This window comes from Sinocyclocheilus anshuiensis, unplaced genomic scaffold, assembly GCF_001515605.1.
Source record: "Sinocyclocheilus anshuiensis isolate Anshui unplaced genomic scaffold, SAMN03320099.WGS_v1.1 scaffold143, whole genome shotgun sequence".
Lineage (NCBI taxonomy): Eukaryota > Metazoa > Chordata > Actinopteri > Cypriniformes > Cyprinidae > Sinocyclocheilus > Sinocyclocheilus anshuiensis.
This window is the reverse complement of record NW_015548197.1, coordinates 364,334-381,646: the sequence shown is the minus strand read 5'-3', so window position 1 is coordinate 381,646 and position 17,313 is coordinate 364,334. Positions and strand designations below refer to the sequence as shown.

General features: G+C 37.9%; 1 pseudogene; it reads right to left on the bottom strand.

Annotated features, from left to right (window-relative positions):
- LOC107653226 (E3 ubiquitin-protein ligase Itchy-like) overlaps window positions 1-17,313 on the bottom strand; it is a 29,504-nt pseudogene that overhangs the window by 1,235 nt on the left and 10,956 nt on the right.

Sequence of the window (17,313 nt, the reverse complement as noted above, 5' to 3'; positions counted from 1 at the left end):
TGTGGAAAATAATGTGTTTTTTGAACTTTAAACCGCATAAACACATTTCATTACACCAAATACACAAAATAATGTTATTTTTAGCAGCATCATATGACCCCTTTAAATAAATATAAATACTAATTATTATTGATATTATTATCATCATTAATAAAAATTATTATTATTAAAAAAAAAGTTATTGCCTATTAACCCATTTGCCAAATCATTAAAAAATATATGTATTTAGAGAGTTGACAAAGATGCAACGATTGGATTACGATTTTAAAATATGCCTCAACTGACACAAGTCACATCCGTACTTACACAGCTCAAGCTTAAATACACGGATTTCATAACAGATAATATCAAGAGAAATGTGAACAGATCTTTAGAGATGAATATAATGTCTGTATGAAGTGAGATTATGTACCATGTGTGGCTGCGAGGAAGCCAGTTCTCCTTCCCAACCTTCTCGATGCAGAACTTCTGCGGTCCATTACTCCCTGAAACGAACACATGACAAACGTCACCCTCGAGCAACATGATCTCTGCACTGAAATATATCTTTATAGAGATCTTATTTAGAGTAAACCAACAGGACCAAGAGCAGCGTTCTGTGACCTTCTGCAAAATGTCCTAAAGACACAGAACTGTACCTAGATACAACATGAAACTGATGCGATTTACATTCTCCATAAATGTTTTTCATCATAATCAAGCCTCTGAAACAACTTTTTGTTTATACCATGGCTATGTGGGCAGAACAAAATAATATTTAGCCAATCATATCAAAACACCTAACACCCATGATCCAGTCAAATTCTGGTTGCTTCTAACATTATGTCCCAGTCATTATTATGTTTAAGGCAAGAAGCTACAGGCCAAACCAATGGGTTTTTTTCCCCTTGTGAACTGGTCAATTTTGTGATTTTAGGCTATTTTGCTTCCATAATATGTCTTCTTTGAAAGAAAAAAATCCAAAATACAGATTTAAGTGTTTATTTTATTGTATTGTATCAATTTGCGTATGTAGATTTCAATTTCAAAACATATCTTTAAAGAGTTTTTTCTCCACTTCAGCAGCACTTACAAACACCAAACTTAGCAGTTTTATTCCTCTCTATATTCTGACGGTTTTTACTGAAGGGTTTGTTGATATATCATTCACACTGATTTATATAACATTAAAAAAAAAAAAACATGCTAACTTGTTTCTATATTATCTTTTTCTGATACTTTCATACTGTCTGCCAAATTTCATAGGTATTTTGTGAAAACAATCTTTTTACAGACTCGTGAAAAGAAACCATAAAATACACTTTTAAGTGTTTATTTTTTTAACACTTTATCTATTTGGGTCTGTTAATTTCAATTACAATTCATTACTTTAAAGAGTTTTTTCTCCACTTCAGCAGCACTTACAAACACCAAACTTAGCAGTTTTATTCCTCTCTATATTCTGAAGGTTTTTACTGAGGGGTTTGTTGATATATCATTCACACTGATTTATATAACATATTATTCCTAAAACATGATGAAAATTGATTTTTTTTCTGGGTGTTGACAGTATTTTCTGATTTATGGACTGATAAAAAGATAAATCCAAAATCCCCTCTATAAAAACCTTTGACTCTAATATGTCAACAGAATCAAACAAGCATTTTGAACCTGACCTTATCCAGTGTTCAGATTTATCTTCTGGAATTGTTTAATCAGATAACGCCTCATTTGCACATTTAAACAAAACATTTCAGAAAGCTTGTAATACAACATAACTGTCTTAATGTACTGTGAGTAATCAACTGGGAAAGTATGGTGATGCCTATTAGTTAAATATTTTTACCCTATTCACTTGTAGTGTCTTGCCTTAATGCTATAATACGTCACATTATGGTAGTTAAATGCATAGTGCATGCTGTTTTATGTTGTTATGTAAATCAAAACTGATCTGAATCCAAAATAAATTCCACGTGAGCTTCACAGTAACTCACCCATCAGGTCTGCAAAGCCTCCGACAGGCAGACGGCAGGTACCAGTGACGAACTGCAACAGTCTCATGCGCTTCTCATTGTCCATCTCTTTAATAAACTACAGAGAAAAGAGAGAGTATCTTATAACTTGGTGCAATCTGAACCATTATTAATTTAAAATGATTTACTGATGAGATTATTGCGTGATTACCTGCCAGAACCACAGGATCTGTTTACTGGTGGAGGTGTAATGTCTGTAAATGCTGTTTCTCTGCCAGTCATTTAGATCTATTTCTTGCATCCCACACAACATCACCTAGAGCACACAAAAGCATGGTTGATTACAGAATAGATGCAACAGTATTTAAATAAGATGACGTTTGATTCTGCAAGCTTAGGAACGTACAGAGCATTTGTTAAAGCATTTGCACATATATCCGAATGCCAGTGCATTTTGTTATGCAATGCAATGACATTCAGATATGCTTAAGTGCGACTCAAGTGCACACATATTTTGAGGCAGCTCTGTACGTGGGACTTGAGGGATTTTATATCAGCGTCTCTCACCTCCAGCTCTTTGGCATCGAAATACTGCAGGTACTGCTGCGGAAGAACCTCATTAAATCCTTCAAAAAAGGCTTGAGTCTGTTCCTCAACACCACGAGACAGACGCCACTCTGCCACCAGCCTGAACACACACAACAGGACATTTACAACCAACACACACTGAACAACCCCTGAGGAGGCATTTTAAGGCACAGAAGGTCCGTCCCAATCTCTAGTGTGCTGCCTCACTGTCTAGCTTCTAAGACGGCATCTTACCAATACAGGACATGGTTTGAAATGCACTTTATGGGAAGCTAACATTTCTGTGTTGATCTACAAGTATTTTGTTAATTATATATATATAATTAACAAATTATATATTGTTATATATATATATATATATATATAATTTATTCATTTATTCATTTAAAATATTGATGTTTATAATATTTTATGTGACCCTGGAGCACAAAACCAGTCATAAGGGTACATTTTTTGAAATTGAGATTTATACATCATCTGAAAGCTGAATAAATAAACTTTCCATTGATGTGTGGTTTGTTAGGATAGGACAATATTTAGCCGAGATGCAACTATTTGAAAATCTGGCATAAAAGAAAAATCGATAATTTTGACCCATACAATGTATTTTTGGCTATTGCTACAAATATACCCCAGCGACTTAAGACTGCTTTTGTGCTCCAGGGTCACATATATATACATAATATATATATATATATTAATATATGAATTCATATATACTATGCAAAATGTCAAAATTAGATATCTTAGAGGCAGCATAATTTTGCTGTCTACTGTTTGGTATGGCCTAAAATTGTTCCCTAGATAGGCAGCTCACTAAGCTTTGGAACAGACCTAGTGTAACAGCACTGAAATGAGGGAAATGGAAAACCAGACAGAGCCCCTTCTTTATAATACATCACTGGACTTTGACAAGTAAAATGAATATAATCCTATGTAATAACAACAACATCACCAGTGCTAAAGGATCTAGAGGGCTTTGTGTGTCAGTCTGGGGTCTGGCTTTATTTAGCATCAAAAGTGTTTCATTATAAGACTGTGAGACGGGCAGAGTGGCACCTGATGTACTCCTCCTTGTTCTCCTCTGTGACCTGGATGTTCCCGCCGTCCGGCTTCAGCTCATGAGTCGACACCTCACCCAGGATCTCCTTATCCACCGAGAAAAACATCTCCAGCCCGCACTCCTCGATGTTATTATCCCTGACACAGCACACACAGACAGTTAGAGAGGCATTCACGACTCACGATTCACACTAGGGCTGCCCTCGACTAAAGATTTTTCTAGTCGACTAGTAGTTGTTCATTTTTAGCAGTTAGTCGACTAATCACATTTATATTAATAAACCATATAATTCATAATAATGAGTCTTTAATTGCCTATAGCCTATCAGCGCTCAAGCGCACACATAAAGCATGCCACAGTGCACCGGCAGAAGTAATGATTATGAATGTGTCAGGGAAAAAACAGCAAGAAGACTGCCGTAACATTATAATAATTAATTGATAAACTACTGTTTTCTGTATTTTCGGCTGCAGTGATGAAGTCGGCAACACTGACTCATCATCTCCACAGGGGACGTGCACGTTTCATACAGATTACATAATCTCAAAATATTCGTTTTCCATTTGAACTGGTTCATTTAAAAGTAGACATTTCGCTTTCTGTTGATATATTTTTCATGTGTGTGAGGCAAGCACAGAGTTTCGGGGTCATTTTTTTTGACATGCTCAAGTTCACAGAGACTGAGACGGCAGAAAGCGCACCGTTTGCTTTCATTATTTTACAAAAGCACAAGGTTTTGTTGTTATTGTGAATGCACACAAATAAAAGTAGACCTTTTACAAATTTGTAAGATGCATTACTCCGTATGAGCAAAAATGCCTCCAAGATAACTGTCACGCAGTGAGTGCGCTATATTCAGCTTCCACACTCCACACAGACACTTCAATAGCACACACTTTTCTAGGTTAATGTTAGAGCGAGCGGCCATGTAATGTTTCTGCTACTTACATGTTTCAGATAATAAGCCACATTTGAGGTCGATGAACGAAACGAATGTTTGGATGTCTGATGTACTGTAATTATCACATAGACCAGCTGTTAATGATCTGTCCACTACGTGACTTCGCCACTTTCTGTGGACTTTTTTTTCTGTGACTAATAAAATTGATCGACTAAGCCTCTTGTCGTCAACTAACGGTTAGTCGACTATTAGGGGGCAGCCCTACACCACACACAAACACAAGACACACTCAGGAATTCACAGTAGCTTAAAACACATACAGAAAGTATCCTTATAAAATAATTTGAGGTGATCATATGTAAAAAAGAAAGGATTATTATTTGTTAGAATAATTTTAATTAATAATGTACTAATAATTTTACATAATGATTTCATATAACATTTTTTTTAACTGGGCAAAATTACGCACTTCTTTTTTTGAAGACTAGTAAAATTTCACTTAAGATTTTGTTCCCACAGTAATAAATAATTAATAAATTAATAATTTGCTATTTATTAGATTTTTATCTGGAGGCCTAATTGCATAACACTTAAATAAACAATGCGCCTTTACTCTGAAATTTAAAGTGGACTTTATTTACATATTTATTATTATTAATAATAATAAATTAGTATTTAGTTATTTATTTTTGTAAAGAAAAATATATTATATAATAGTCAAAAAAACACAAAATATATATATATATTTATTTATTTTTTTACATAATTATAATTACGATATCATTATAATTTATAATAATTATAATTAATTAATTATTAATTTAGGCCAATAGAATACATAATAATTTGTGTAATGTATATATGATACATTTAAAAAATATATATATTTCATATATAAATTTAAAAAACAATTATATATTTTTTTTTTTATATTAAAAATATATATAATTAAAAAAAACATTTTGTTTCATGTATGTAATGAAAATTATTAGTTTTAAAAGTATTTTTTGTTTTGTTTTGTTGTGTTTTTTATTGTTAAAACAAGTACCCAAAAAGTACTATGGTATTCTTTAAAGTACCTTAGAGTACCATATGGTATATATTGTGGTACCATGGTACCACAAGACTTTACTGCTTTACACTTAATCGTAATGAATATTCATGAGCTCAGTAAAGCTGCTAAACTGACTTGATCCAGATGAGGGAGTTGTAAAACTCCGGGTCGATGGATTCCAGGTCATTCAGAGTCAAGGGCTTGTTCAGGATGCGCTTATAGAACGGCAGTGAGAAGCCCGTATCGATGAATTTCCCATGAAACAAGGCCTGCAGGAAGCACAAAGAATAAATGTTAAACAGGCATCATAGAGATTTTTGCCATTATAATGTTCATGAATGTCCAAATCCAGTTAGGAAACAGGAACAGTTGTTTAATATCGCACCATTTGGAATACAGTCTGACATTGACCAAATATGGCAAGACAGCATTACCATGGCGATGAAGCGTCCAATGAACCGGAAGTATTTGAGGTGGTCGGGGTTGATGTAGGAGGCGGGGTTTATCTGGAGGCAGTAGTTGTCTTTGCCAGCGTATTCAAACAGGCAGTACATGGGGTTCAACACCTCGTGAGATAACAGGAAGAACCATTCCCTGCACAAAACACACAACACACTTCATTTCACAGCATTACATGAGGTTTACTGTACACTAGATGCAAGCCATGCAATGTGACACATCAAAACTAAATCACTCCTAAATAACTTAAAACCACCGCACCAGAGCTCGAGAGGCCTGAACAATTTGGGAAAACGTTTTTCTTTCCTTTGCATGTTCACATTTGGGTTTACTCTTTATAGGAACCGACTCAAACCTCTTTCAGTAACCATAAAATACTATACTACTAATAATAGTTTTTATTCATATTTAGAATCAGTTTTTATTTTTATATTTTGTTTTCATGTAAACTTTTGTTTTTGTCATTTATAGTAGTTTTTGCTTTATATATAAATATTTCAATTTTAGTTTTAGTTATTTTCAAGTTAAACTAAATTAAAATGAGAAATGCTGCCTTGGCAACTAGCTGAAATAAAAAAAGCTTTTATGCTTTATTTTGTATGCTTTTATGTTTTTGTTTTATTATATTTTAGTTCTTTCAAGTAATGAAAATGTTTTTATTTATGGTTTTAACTTCAGTTTCAGTTTTAGTTATCTATAATAATAGAGCCCATTCACACTGTTTCTGACCAGTTCTATAAAATATGACTACAATATAATAAAAACAGTAAAATTTTGATTTTATTGTGATATTAAATAATATATTAAATAAAACAAGAAATATATTCTAATATTGTACCTGTAGTAATATAAAAATAAAAAAATCAAGTATTTAAAATTTTAAAATGACTAATTACTAATACTATGTCTTAATTTTCTTCATTTTTTGAACATTAAACAAATGAGCTTCTATTTCGACAACTTGTATGTGCTGATGGTTTCAGAGCACATATATTTAATGAATTAAATTCCTGTCTGTGCAATCTGACAATCGCATTAAGCTAGGGCTGTGCAATTAATCGAAAAACAATTTCGATTTTGGCCTCCAACGATTATGAAAATACAATAATCGAGATAAAACGATTATTCCGCCCCCTTTTCCAGCACTGCGCTTTCGTTCCTCCATAAAAAGCCCAATTTCACGTGCAAATCAGACAAATCATGTAACGTGTCTTTTGCAAAATGGGACGTGCTTGGTTTATATAAGTATATGTATTCATGTTTTTAAAAGCGCTAAAGAGAACTTGCGCTGCTCCTCAGGAAGATATATGCGCTCAGAGACGGAACACAACACAGACATGTAAAGTCATCTTTTAGCTCAAGGTGCGCGCGCCTAAACGGTCAAATACACGCAAAAATGTGTCAAAATGTGGCGCTTAGTGATTATTCATGTATACCTTCGTCGGTCATGTAATTAATGAACGTAAAGAGTTGAGAATGAAAATACGCATGTAACGGTAAATTGGATCTGTGCGGCTCTTAAAGTGACAGCGGGCTATTTTCCTGCTGCGACTGTGTGCTTAATATTAATCAAACAACAAAAGACAAATTCAAAATCACACACTGCTCTTGAGTGAAGGACTTTTGTAGCTTTAATAGGAAACAAAAAAGTTTAATTCTTACAGTGAAGACTATGCTGTTTTATTTGACATTTGATTATTCATTTTTGTAGTAGGCTGTAAACTGCTTGAGACTTGCATAAAAAAACATTAAATCACAGTTTGTTTCATTTGTATATTTTTTATTCTATTGTATTTGTCCTTTGCTTTTTTTATTACTGACAGTTTAATTATTTTCAATAATTTTGAGGACTTTTTGTTTGCTTGTTTGAAATTCCGCTGGTCTCTACAATGTAGATGTCATAGCAACCTTATTTACAGGAAATATATATTTGATATGTATCACTATCTTTAAATAAATCACTCATATAAAGTTTTGGTCATATGGCCCCCTCATAATCGTGTTAAATAATCGTGATTACAATATTGGCCAAAATAATCGTGATTATTAAGCCATATTTTGATATATCATGCAGCCGTCCTCTAGAATGCTTTGATCTGGTCTTTATTCTCTAGAAAGATTGAAATATGAAGCTTGCCTGGCCACGCCTCCATAGTCAAGCCCCTCCTCCCCGGGGAAGATGATCCACAGCCTGCGCCGGAGATCCTGAGCGCTGAAACTCATGATCTGCAGGGAGACACCAGAACAACCTCATTTCACATCTCAGACTCCAAACCATGCAGATGTCTGACGTGTTTAAAGACATTTACAGGCTCCATGCTATGTCTCTGATCTGGTTTTTAAATGCTGGAGCTACTAGCAGAAAAACACCATGGTATAACAATGGTCATGGGTTATTTTGAAGTTAGACTGCAGTACCTGCTGGAACGAGTCTTCAAACAGTGTTTTGCGGCTGACGTTGATCTTTATGTGCTGTGGCATCGCTAATTGCTATAATGAAAAATTAAAAACAAAAATTCATTGTTAAAAAGATCATTTAAATACAACGGAAGAAGTTACAACATCCATTTTGGATCCATATTGAAAATTTACATTACCCTCTGGCCATCCAAGATGTAGATGATCAGATTTGGAGAAATGTAGCGTTGCATCAGTGTCTCAGCAATGGATGCTCTGCAGTAAATGGGTGCCGTCAGAATGAGAGTCCAAACAGCTGATAAAAACATCACAGTAATCCACAAGTAATCCACACCACTCCAGTCCGTCAGTTAATGTCTTGTGAAGCCAAAATGTAAGAAACAAATCCATCAAAGACGTTTTTAAACTGTAACAATAACATTAATAATCCATAATAATGCTTCCTCCTGTAGAAAAAGTTCATCTCCAAATCCACACACATATTTGTTTAGAGCTGTTTTGGCTTGTAAACGGTGCTTGATCTGAGCAGATTTCTCTCCTGATTCAGATCACATTACTTTTTCAATGGAGAAAGCATTATTATGGATAAAGGGGTTATATTTTAGCCAGAAGTGATGGTCTGAAGTTAAAAAAGTCTTAATGATGGATTTGTTTCAGCTTTTGTCTTCTCCAGATGTTAACTGATGGACTGGAGTGGAGTGGATTACTTGTGGATTATTGTGATGTTTTTATCAGCTCTCATTCTGACGGCACCCATTCACTGCAGAGGATCCATTGCTGAGCAAGTGATGTAATGCTACATTTCTCCAAATCTGATGAAGAAACAAACTCATCCTAATCTTGGATGGCCTGAGGGTGAGCACATTTTCAGCAAATGTTCATTTTTGTGTGAAATAATCCTTCATAACTGATCTGCCCAACTTCAGATATTTGCTCATTAATATTTCAGTATTTAGGAATCCATAAAAACACAACTGGACCATGAATGCAAAACTGAAGGAAATCCTCACCTGACACCAGAATCTGAAGTACTGAACTTTGGCTTTGAAGTCTCGTACGTATGTGATTTGAGGGCCGTTCTCACTGAAGGGAAGGGAAGAGTGAAATTTCATCATACAAACTGAATATAAAGTAAGTCTTTTAAAACAGTTTCATATTTAGTTTGGAACTAAATCTAAAGCACCACAGCAAAATATAATCTTAAAAATCACTCAAGTAAAATTGCTTTGCATGCTAATCCTGCCTGGTTACTTAATAAACATGCTCGAACTGTTCACAGAACAGCTGAAACACTCATTCACGTGGTGAAAACATCTTAATAAAAGTCTTATCTAGACGCCCTAAGCTTTTATTCTGACGCTCGTGACGGGTGACGCGGAGTACAGATGTTTGTTTGTTGGGAATATTTTGAAATCAGCAGCTCGTCTCACATTCCTCTGACATAGAGGATCGCTTTGTGCCTTAAAACACTTCATGTGGATCAATACACACATTCTGAGAGAGGTGTGTTTGCGTTCTCTGAGCTGAGTCATTACGGAAGATTATCATCGAGTGCAGTTTCACTCCTGAGGCACACAAACCCGTTTTTCCTGTTATGCATGTAATGACTGATGAACACACACTGTCGCCTGAAAGAGCTTTGTGGTTCTGTAAGCTAAACCAAATTAAGCAAAACAAGAAATCTCTCAGACCAGTCTCAAGGACATAAATGACATTTAATATATGATTTATACATAATGATTTCAAAAGCATGTGATTGGTAAAAAGAAAGTTGCACTGCTGCAGATCATAATGCAACAGTGAACGCTGCACTACTGCTAACATCACGCGACCATGAACTCTGTTGCTAACGTCATCAAGCGACCGTGAACGCTGTTGCTAACATCATCAAGCACCCGTTAACGCTGTTGCTAACATCACGCAACCGTGAACGCTGTTGCTAACGTCATCAAGCGACCGTGAACTCTGTCACTAACATCATGCGACTGTGAACGCTGTTGCTAACGTCATCACGTGACCGTGAACGCTGTTGCTAACATCACGCGACCGTGAACGCTGTTGCTAACGTCATCAAGCGACCGTGAACGCTGTTGCTAACGTCATCAAGCGACCGTGAACGCTGTTGCTAACGTCATCAAACGACCGTGAACTCTGTCACTAACATCACGCGACTGTTAACGCTGTTGCTAACATCACGCGACCGTGAACGCTGTTGCTAACATCATCAAGCGACCGTGAACACTGTTGCTAACATCATCAAGAGACCGTGAACGCTGTTGCTAACATCACACAACAGTGAACGCTGTTGCTAACATCACACAACTGTGAACGCTGTTGCTAACGTCATCAAGCGACCGTGAACACTGTTGCTAACATCATCAAGCGCCGTGAACGCTGTTGCTAACATCACACGACAGTGAACGCTGCTGCTAACATCACACAACTGTGAACGCTGTTGCTAATGTCATCAAGCGACCGTGAACACTGTTGCTAACATCATCAAGCAACCGTGAACGCTGTTGCTAACATCACATGACCCTGAACGCTGTTGCTAACATCAAGTGACCGTTAACGCTGTTGCTAACATCACACGACCCTGAATGCTGTTGCTAACGTCATCAAGCGACCATGAACTCTGTTGCTAACATCACGCGACCGTGAACACTGTTGCTAATATCACACGACCGTGAACACTGTTGCTAATGTCATCAAGCGACCGTGAAAGCTGTTGCTAACATCAAGAGACCGTGAACACTGTTGCTAAGATCATCAAGCGGTCGTTAACGCTGTTGCTAACATCACACGACCGTGAACGCTGTTGCTAACATCAAGCGACCGTGAACACTGTTGCTAAGTTCATCAAGCGACCGTTAACGCTGTTGCTAACATCACACGACCGTGAACGCTGTTGCTAACATCAAGCGACCGTGAACACTGTTGCTAAGTTCATCAAGCGACCGTTAACGCTGTTGCTAACATCACACGACCGTGAACGCTGTTGCTAACGTCATCAAGCGACAGTGAACGCTGTTGCTAACATCATCACGACCGTGAACGCTGTTGCTAATGTCATCATGCGACCATGAACACTGTTGCTAACATCAAGCGACCATGAACACTGTTGCTAAGTTCATCAAGCGACCGTTAACGCTGTTGCTAACATCACACGACCGTGAACGCTGTTGCTAACATCAAGCGACCGTGAACACTGTTGCTAAGTTCATCAAGCGACCGTTAACGCTGTTGCTAACATCACACGACCGTGAACGCTGTTGCTAACGTCATCAAGCGACAGTGAACGCTGTTGCTAACATCATCACGACCGTGAACGCTGTTGCTAATGTCATCATGCGACCATGAACACTGTTGCTAACATCACGTGACCGTGAACACTGTTGCTAACATCATCAAGCGACCGTGAATGCTGTTGCTAACATCAAGCGGCCGTGAACGCTGTTGCTAACATCATCAAGTGACCGTTAACGCTGTTGCCAACATCAAGCGAACGTGAACGCTGTTGCTAACATCATAATGCAACCATGAATGTTGTTGCTAACATCACGCGACCATGAACGCTGTTGCTAACATCACGCAACCGTGAACAGTTCTGCTAACGTCATAATGGGACCATGAACGCTGTTGCTAACATCATCACTCGACCGGGAACGCTGTTGCTAACGTCATCAAGCGACCGTGAACAGTTCTGCTAACGTCATAATGCGACCATGAACTGCTCCTAACATCATGATGCAATGCTGAAAAATTCAGGGAAACCTGACAGAAAGGCATTATCTAAGCACATCTGGGTAAAGACTGTCCTCTCTAAGTGTATGTGCGGGGGTGTTTGCACTTACAGAGAGGATTTCCCAGTCCGTGGGTCGATGTAAGTGGTGGTTCTCCGGGTGTGATCTACGAAGTAAGGGATGCCATCGACCGTAAACCTCATCTCCCAACCTTCTGGCAGTGGCTTCTCATTTAGCAAACTGCACAACACAGAAACAGAACCATGAGCACACTTTAATAAGCATCAGTTTATGAAAAAGACCTTTAATGACTCAATGAGCTGGGCAATAATTACTTATTTAAATCAATACTTTATTGCTCCTCACTATTAAATAAGAAAAAAATTCATTTAAACCAAAATATTTTGAATTTAAAGGTGACATATCATGAAAATCGGACTTTTCCAGGTTTTAAGTGCTATAATCAGGTCCCCAGTGCATCTAGCAACCAAGGAAACGTGAAAAAGATTAACCCAGTAACTTTGTTTAGGTAAGCCTTTTTCTGCAAGCGTCTGAGAAAACGAGCGCGTCTGATTTCGCTCCCTTGGTGATGTGGCAAAGGGATCTCATTATAATATTACCGCCCCTTAATCTATAAGTTCCCACCCACGGTGCCGTCATTTTGATTTTGCAAGCGACAACGGTGTAGCAGCTCTAATGCCATGGCGAATGTCTGAGAAAAAACAAGCTAACTGTTCTGTGTTTGGCTGCACAGACGAGCACAGAACACTGTTTAGAGTCCCAGCCTCAGAGGAGACAACAGAGCAGTGCATTTATTGATTTATTTACTGTATATTGCTGCTGCCACACAGATCAACAGCTGTTTACCTTCACAGACATAACCGACTGTTTTTGTAACTCGTGTGGTGTGTTTTTAATGTAAACTTGTGTGTGAATGAGAACTTAGTTCAGTACTCACATGTTGTGACAGCCGCTTTCTGTCCGTGTGCTTCGGATGTGTGCGCTCAGAAAACCGTATATCAGAAGTTTAAACTACAAATGCATGATTTCAGCACGATAAACATGATAATCACAACCAAAACAGATGTTTTTAGCAGGTCCGAGCTGTAATGGCGCAGCTCTATTCTGGAAAAGGGGGCGGGGAGCAGCAGCTCATTTGCATTTAAAGACACAGGCCCGAAAAACAGCGTGTTTCTGCTTCCTCTCGAAATAGGCATTTTCAAAATGATATAATAAATGATCTGTGGGGTATTTTGAGCTGAAACTTCACAGACACATTCTGGGGACACCAGAGACTTATATTACATATTGTAAAAAGGGGCATAATATGTCTCCTTTAAACAAATGTTTTGATTTTTAAATTTTTTTTTTTTAATTCAAATTTTGAATTTTTTTTTTTATGGACACATTCACACCGCAGATGGAGATTACAGGACAACGTCCACAGACCAACAAGAAAAACTTCTCTGAAATGGCTGAAAGTGGAGTGCACTGAAGGTCATAAATGTCCAAAGTGCTTTATTGTTTCTCTCTGTAGGCATTTTAGAGGTAAAAGACAGAGGATCTGACCCTTGTGTGCGCGGATCCTCCCACTGCGTCGTTCTGGTGGAGTGATGAAGAAAGTAAACTCTGCCATTAGAGTCCGTTCTCTTCTCTGAGAGAGAGACAGAAGGAGACACCAGGAGCAAAGTTAGAAATAATGGAGCCAAGATGTGATTAAGCCTTTGCAAACTTTTACTCAGAGCTATTTTCAACACTTGAGCCATTTTCACCAGCTGGTTTACACTGTGCAACCGGTTCTCATTAGTTAAATTGGGACACTGAAGGATGTACTGGCTAATTTTAGTGCTACTTCGCAGGTGCAGATAATAAGGTTACCAGAACAATAAAAAGTGCACGCTAGTCCAGCATATTACAGATGAGAGTGCAGTTTTACAGCAGTTTCTTTGGTAATGAAAGGAAAGTTTGTCGCTCTCTCTCACCCCATCCATGTGGCAGAGGTCCCAGCGGGTCAAACTCTTTATTCTGGGTGGCCGAAGCCTGATCCTGCAGTTAAAGAATAGCACAAAGGAGAACATTATGGCTAACTGTGTGCATATGTTAAAATATGAAAAGAAATGCATGCATTTAATTTCCTCACCCCAATGATGAATCTTTGGTTGAACTGCTGCATGGCTCCCTGCAGCTGACTGCGCTGGTGCTGCCACTGCTCATAGTTTCGCACCGTCTCCATCGTGGGCTGCTGCCATGTGGTGGTTCTGCTAATGTGGTCCACAAAATACACCCGGCTCATCGGGTCCACACGCCGCTCCCAGCTACGAGAGAGAACCAAAAATATTTATGCATTAATATTTTCATCAACGTTTCAAACAATACTGAATAGTATTTAAGAAATGTGTATCTAAGAAATGTGTCAGAATAAAAAAATAAAACAAAAGGTAATTGCAACTTTTTCTGAGAATCTTTTCAATTGCTAGATATAAACTCACAGTTGCAAGAAAAACGTCAGAACTGTGAGGAAAAAGTCAGAATTGCGAGATATAAACTCACATTTCTGAAAAGTCCAAATTGTGATATACAAACTTGCTTTTGCAATAAAAATAAAAATACAAGATATAAACTCAGAATTGAGAAATATAAACTTGCAATAACGAGAAAAAATAAGTCAGAATTGCGAGAGATGTACTTGCAATTGCAGAAGAAAAAGTCAGAATTACGAGAAAAAAAAAGTCAGAATTGTAAAAAAGTCAGAATTACAAGATCTAAACTCACATTTATGAGAAGAAATGTCTGAATTGTGAGATTTAAATTTGCAATTGCAAGACAAAAAGTCCGAATTGCGAGATAAAATGTTGCAACTACCCGTTTTATCTTTTATTCCATAGCAGAAATAAGCTTCCACAGAAACCAGCCTGATTACAGGCTGATTCATAGAAATGTTATTCAGGCAGCACACCAACTAGTCAGTCTTGAAAATCTATAGTATTTCAGTGCTAGTACACATCCCTGATCACAGTGCAGAAAAGGAGATCCTTAAAAAATAACCTGCATTTTCTTAAAAAAAAAAAAAAACATTTCTTTTGTGCTGAAACATGTCCTGGGGCCTGTTCCATAAACCAAGTTTACCAAATAAGCCAGGCTTATTTCAGTTAGTCCGACTTATTTTGAACCAAAACAACTGACAATAAGTCAGACTAACTGAAATAAACCTGGCTTATTTGTAGGCTTGCCGTGATAGACGTTGCTGACGGTGATACCGGTGTTAAGCCGCAACACCGGTTATGTCACTTGCCCACCGCGGCACCGACCCCCACCGTCGTTTTGATTTTTTATAGAAATAAAAATCATTTAGTTCAGTAAAAGAACAGACACTACAATTAAAAACTGAACGCGGAACACGTTAAAGTAGGTCTCCGGTAAACTGGGAGAAGAGCAGAGTAAACTTTATAGTTACCTACACAATCTGTATATGATATCAATAAAAACATGTCGTCAGATTATATTTGTAAGGATCATTGTTGCCGTTTCCATAGACATCAGCGTGCATTTTACAAACTGTAAATGTATGGTTTTGCTAGTACTTATGTGTATTTAAATGTCTGAAACCTAAAATAAGTATTATATGGTTGATAACAATGAATATTAGTAATAATATGACAAGCGCTCAGCGCGTCCGATCTGGCTCTGCGCCAGGCAAAGCGCAAAAGCGAATTTAAATTCAGCAGTTGATGACGTGACGCACTGAAAGTTCTAATCACACCGGTGTGATCGTACGCGTCAAAGGGTTAAGCTATTTAAAAGCAACAGAAAGCGAGGAAAAGAGGGAAAATTCTAAAGAACTAAAAACGAAACCGGTGTTGTCACACGTCGATTAACCGGTGGGAAAATTTCCTCACCGTCACAACCCTACTTATTTGGTAAACTTGTTTTATGAAACAGGCCCCTGGACATGTTCTTGGTTTTGTTAAGATTCACTAAAGGTCATTTGGCAGTTGTTTTATATACTATAATTACCAGAAAAGTGAACATGAAACAGCATCTCTCTGATAAATGAGATGTGTTAAAACATCAAACCTTCATTAACAGTCCAGACCCTGAGCTGAAATATCCAAACTCCACCATACTGCACTGCACTGACTCTGAGTTACAGTTGAAATCTGGTAAAAGTATGTGTCAACTATGTGTAGGGTGTGTCCAGTAATTCAGTGGCAGAGGAGGGTTTCTTACCCCGCCGGCAGAGGCTCCGGTCTCTCCCACGTCGTCTTCTTTTCCACATGGTCAACATAATACAAACGGCCGTTCTGATCGACACGCTGCTCCCAGCTACACACACACACACACACACTACAGTTAGGGAGCCAACGATATGGGCACTGATATCAACAGAGTGCTCATAACATTTTTTTTTTTTCAAACAATATTTACTCAAAATTAGCCAACACATTTTCAAAAACAGAAAGCATGCATTTTCTGTTGACAAGGCGATTTGTAAATTCGGGAAGTGACGTACTGGGGAGGCAGAGGTCCAGTGTTGACCACGCTGGGAATCCTGCTGGGGGCGGGGACTACACCGAGGGACATCCTTCCAGGCTGCTCCACTGTGGGGGCAGGACTTGACTCGGAGGCTCCGCCCCCAGTGGGATTCTGAACCGGAGTGTCTGAACGGGATGAATCGCTGCCGTCAGGAAATGAGCCGGTAGAGGAAGCTGCAAAGAGGGGGAAAAACTTCACCACCATTTCTTCATTGCGGTACAATTTTTTTTCAACAACCAATACAAATGCATACCTCTGTTTTTTTTTTTAAGACATACATAATTTACATAATGCCAGGTGCACATTACTCCGTTTGCAGTGCATACATGGTGCGTATTTTTTCCGCGCTCATGTTAACGGATTAAAGCGTTCACTGCACACAGTTGCGGTCCAGCAGTGCGTTCCACGAGCGGTGCGTCTGCTGCAGTGCAGAGATCGCACAGAGTCTATTTTTGCTGCGCTGCAAGCCTGAATTAAAGTAACAGCGCATTGTTTTCAGTAAATATGAACATGGATTAACACAAAAATGTAGTAATTACACCATAAATGCATATTATTAAAGTCTACTGTGTTTCACAGTCAACACATATGGCTTTCTGGCC